The sequence below is a fragment of the Ambystoma mexicanum genome, chromosome 1p (assembly GCF_040938575.1).
Source record: "Ambystoma mexicanum isolate Mex_15411 chromosome 1p, UKY_AmexF1_1, whole genome shotgun sequence".
NCBI classification, from domain to species: domain Eukaryota; kingdom Metazoa; phylum Chordata; class Amphibia; order Caudata; family Ambystomatidae; genus Ambystoma; species Ambystoma mexicanum.
In genome coordinates this window covers 231,328,258-231,333,544 of record NC_090921.1, presented here as the reverse complement: position 1 = coordinate 231,333,544, position 5,287 = coordinate 231,328,258, and the positions used below count along the sequence as shown (strand labels likewise).

The 5,287-nt window shown below is 49.5% G+C and overlaps 1 non-coding gene across 1 annotated transcript; it reads left to right on the top strand.

Annotated features, from left to right (window-relative positions):
* Positions 1-1,830: 1,830 nt before the first annotated feature.
* On the top strand, positions 1,831-1,933 carry LOC138461944 (small nucleolar RNA U13). Its single transcript, XR_011264553.1, has one exon. It is a non-coding gene; the product is annotated as a small nucleolar RNA U13 (small nucleolar RNA).
* The last annotated feature ends 3,354 nt before the right edge of the window (positions 1,934-5,287 follow it).

The window sequence follows — 5,287 nt, the reverse complement described above, 5'->3', positions numbered from 1 at the left end:
CGGTTGCAAGCTGCGATAGTGCGTATGGAGGAGTGGTGTGGGAAATGGTGCTTTTCGATGTCTGTGGATAAAAGCGTGAGTATGGTTCTCTCAAGGAGAAGAGTGCAGCAAGGGTTGGACTTGGTTTTGAAAGGTGAGAGGGTGAAAATCGTGGAAGAGTTTCGGTATTTGGGGGTGAATTTGGATAGGAAGTTAAACTGGAATTTGCAGGTGAATGGAATGGTGGATAAGAGCAAACAAAGGTTGAATTTGTTGCGGGCGGTGACTCGGAAAGAGTGTGGTGCTCAACAGGAGTGTCTACGAATGTTGTATAAGAGGTTAATTTTGAGTGTGATGGATTTCGGATGTCAAGTGTCAGTGGGTTTCACGGCAAGTCAGAAGTTGCGGTTGGACAGGGTTCAGGCAAGGGCATTGAGGGTGTGTTCGGGTGTGATGAGGTCCTCTCCAGCGAATGCGGTTCAGGTGCTTGTGGGGGAGATGCCGTTGGGGTTGAGGAGAGATGCGTTGAATATGAGATGGTGGGTGAAGTGCAGTGCGAAGAGTGTGGCTCATCCGGTGCGTGAATGTTTGGAAGTATAATCGGAGGTTTGATTATTAAAGAGACCGGTGGAGGAGGAAAGGAGGCACTTTTGGGTTTCACATGTGGGAAAAGGGAGTGCAGTGGGGTGTGGGCGATTTGATGACTATAACAGATACGGATTTGGAGAGATGGCCGAGGTGGATGATGGGGTCTCCAAAGGAGTGTTTGGAGTTAGCGAATGTGGTGTCGCAAAAAAAGAGGATTGCGGAGCGAGATCAAAGCTTTGGGCCAGGCGTATGTGGCAGGAAAGGAAGGATGCAAGGTGTTTACGGATGGTTCGAAGGATCCTGTGTCTGGGAGAGTGGGTATGGCGTATTATCTGGAAAGCACTGGGGAGTATAAAGTGGGACGATTGACGAATGATGTGTCAATTTGTACGGCTGAGTTGGTGGCGATTGCATTGGCGATCGATAGGGTGTGCGAGTTGGGGTTAGATAAGGTGGTGATATTTTCAGATTCATTGAGTGGGTTGCAGGCGATTATGGCGGGGGATGGTGATAGGAAGGACGTGATTATGGACATCAGGAGGAAGATTGATTGGTGCGTACACGGGGAAATGGATTTGGAGTTGGCGTGGGTCCCCAGTCACAGTGGTATTTTGGGGTAATGAGTTAGTGGATCTGGCGGCGGGTGAGGGTATGAGAAGGGGAGCAGTTGATGTGAGATTACCTTTGAGTGTGGATGAGGTGAAGGCGGTGGTGGTGAGGCGGGTCATAGATGAGTGGCAGGAGAGGTGGGTGAGTGGGGTGAAGGGCAGGTGGATGTTTGGTGTTCCTGGGAAAGTGTCGGTGAAGGTGTATGTGGGGAGTCTGGAATGGTGGAGGGGGAGGAGGTGATGCTGAATCGGTTGAGGATAGGACATGCGGGCCTGAATGATTGTCTGTTTCAAGTGGGGAAACGTGAGTCGAGAGATTGTGCGGTGTGTGGTGTGCCTGAGACTGTGGGGCATTTTCTGCTTAGGTGTGAGAGACATGTTGAGGAGAGAGAATTGATGAGGGTTCGATTGTTTGCGCTGGGTGTGGCTGAGCTGAGTGGGAAGACTTTGCTGGGAGGTGAAGGGGAGAGAGGCGGGAGGAGGAATAGTGTGATGTTGGAGTTTGTGAGGCAAACGGGGCGGTGGGAGGAGTTGTGAGTTATGTAAGATAAGTATTGATTGGTGGGTCTGGTGCACATCATCCTTTAGGATGGGGAAGCGCCTGTGTGGGTCCGCCCATGCATCCGATAATTAAGAAGAAGAAGAATACTCGTCGATCCTTTTGGTTCTTGCATGTGATGAGTGGGTTTCCGTGCGCGTGCATGATATGTGCCTTCCCAAACATTTTTGTTACGACTTGGCACAATACCCTTCTGATCAAGAACTGAGGGACTTTTTAACGTTAGTTGAAATAAAAGCAATTACTCTTATGGACAGTGGTTCTGTCAGGGTTTTTTTTATATGTTCTATTTCTAGTTGGATGTACTACAGTAATGTACGCTATCCTATTGATTTTATTTGATTGTGATCTCTACGACAATGCTGAAATGCGGCTTTGATTTTATGAAGTAGATTGGAATTGGTTCAAAATTCAGTGCCAAATCAAACAGATAAATAATATATTTGTACAGGGTGATCGAATATTTTATTTTTGCTGGCACCCAGCCAATTATGTCCTTCCTAATACATTTGTACATCAATCCACGCCATCTAGCAAACCTGCAACTATGGGTGCCGACTTTTCTCTTAGACGGCAGCGCAATTCTTTTTTCTTTTTAGTGTCCACATAATGAATGGTTGATATTAACGGTATCACGGTTTACAAAACACTCAGGGGCCGATTCATGGAACAAATGTGCGCCAAAAATCGTGGCGCAATACGGCGCAAGCATGAAAAAGCAAGCACACATGCACACGTGCGATTCATGGAAGGGCCTGCAAGTGTTTTCCCCCCGGGATGTGTGTCAAATCTGTGCGTGGCGCACACGGGCGCACACGTCATTGCAACATCCCGAACGCCGTGCATGACGTGTACAGCGAAAGCGCACAATGTTAGCACACACACCAAAAAGGCGGCGGAACAGGGGGCGGAACACGCGTAATGGGGAACAACACGTGAAAAAGAAGGCGTAACTGGGGAAGTACTGCAGGAAATACACGGAACGCCCACAAACACGTGAACAACACGTATTAATGGAATCGAATACAGGAAACCCGCGCACGGCAGAAGACGCGCATAGGCGAAACACGTCTGCCACACGAAGACAGGCGGAAGCGTCCACACGCACAGTATAAAAGTGCGCGCAAACAACAAACACGTATATACAGCTACTATGAATGCCCCATTTGTCGCAGCACTGATCGTGGGACACCGCAGGAGGAGGAGATTAGCTAGGCCCTGCATTCTTTTGCCCTGGATCAGCCTTTTTGGGATGCCTAATGACCAGGTCTATGGCAGGTATAGGTTTCTACCTCATATCATCCTAGACCTGGTCAGGGAGTGGGAAGATTACCTTACATCACCCACCCTGTGCTCCCAAGAATTTGAGGCCCCTGGAGAAGGTGCTCAATGTCCTGCATTTTTTGGCCACTGGGTCATTTCAGCGGAATACTGCCATAGTCGGGGGTGTCTCACAGGCCACGCAGTTTACGCTGCCTACACCAGGTGTTGACAATCATGACTGCGCGCCCCTGAGTCCGCAGGCACATATACATGCCCAGAACACCCGCAGAAAGGCAGGCCGAAGTCCAGGACTTTTACAGGGTGGCACACTTCCCCAAAGTGCTCTGTGCCATAGATTGCACCTATGTGGCCCTACGTCCACTTAGGGCCACTGTGCACATCTATCAAAACCGCAAGCACTGGCATTCCATCAACGTACAGGTTGTATGCGATGCCCATGGAATCATCACCTCTGTCGATGCAAACTATCCTGGGTCTACCCATGACAGTTTAATTTACAGAATGTCTGCCCTGAGCCGGAACCTGGAAGCTGGGAAGCATGGCGACACATGGCTCATTGGTGAGTACAAATCTCTGTGCACATGCATGCATGTCACACACAGACAAATACACAAACCCAACTAATGACAACCATCCTAACCTCCCCAGGGGACAGTGGCTACTCTCTGAGCAACCATGATGACGCCAATACGGAATCCCACCACACCACCCCAGGTAAAATACAATGCTGCCCATATTGCAACCAGGGGCATAGTGGAGTGCACATTCGGAGTGCTCAAGTCACGCTTCTGCTCCCTTGACCGCTCTGGCGGCCAACTACTATATGCAGTGTGCAGGATCATTGTGGCAGCATGTGTCCTGCACAATGTTGCAACACGGCAGGATGTACCGGTGGACATGGTGGTGCCCCCACATCCCCAACCACAGGCACAGGCGCTGCCCATGGGAGGGGAAAGGGCATGTGGCGAGGCAGCCCGGACCCAGCTTGTGGCCACATTTTTCACCTAAACTCCCATCCCTGCGGAGTGCACACAGGCCTGGCACATACCAGGTGACAATCGATGATGACAAAGAGACAGTCAACTGTCACAACATCACCACCCTGAGAATGTTGCCACGGAAGTGCAACATTGTGTGCATCCCTAGCTACTTAAACATAACCAATCCTGTGTGACCAAAAGGAACACATGCAAGGTGTGTATCACACCACCCCCTGCAAAAGAGGACATGACAATCACTGGTATGTCACCCAAACCCTCCCAACCCACATCACCCTTGTCTGTCACACCATGACATGGCATGCAACAGCAAAAGCCCAACACATGACCAATTAGATACGAAGTGACATGTGATAAATGGAACGAGGCCCGAGACAATCACGCCTGACATGGAATCAGATGAAATGACTAACCAACAACCTCCCACACATACAAAGTCATACACAAATGCTTGCCACCAGTGGTAGCATCAAGAAAAGACTTAATTGCTGTTCTCATGCACATTGTCCAAGCCAAATCTGCTAATCCCTAACCCGTGTGCTGTGTGCGTCTCTTGCAACACACTGATCAGCACACAGCACAGTGAGCAGCCATTGTGTTGGGGATACACCTTGAGCATCACATAAAAAGGACAAGCAACAAAAATAACCTATTGACGCGTGTACACGATCCCCAAATGGTAATTGATCATGCGCTGCAGGGACACAGCGTGCCATGGAAGGGTATCTGTGTGCACGTGTGGGCATGGAAGGGTGGTTGTACGTGTGGTGGAGCATTGTGTAAGTGTGTGTCAGTAGGAACATGCAATCAATATATGCATGTGAAATCAAGTGACTCTCAGTGTCCTGTACACATCACATGTGAACATTGCCCATGTGTACACCCCAGCATGTCAAACCACAACAATCCCCTGACACCTGAAAAGTAAACACAACACAGGAACTGGCATTGACCAGCAGAACACATCATGTACATAGTACCCCACAATGACAATGTCAGAGAGTGGCCAAACACCAAGCTTACTGTCCAACAACAAAAGGCCCTCCCTCATGTACACATCACCATGACCTTCTGGAGAACTGTGTCTGGGGTCTCTAGCCTTCTTCCTTCTAGTCTACCTGGCTTCAGGCTACCCCTACCCCTTGGTTTCCATGTTCTACCTTGCGTGTAAATAGGGTCCAGCCCCCTCAGAGGCCACCTTGACTGGTAAAAATACCAGATCGCAGAGAACTCCAAGGAGCCAAACCCCCAAACCAGGGAAAAAGCCTGTA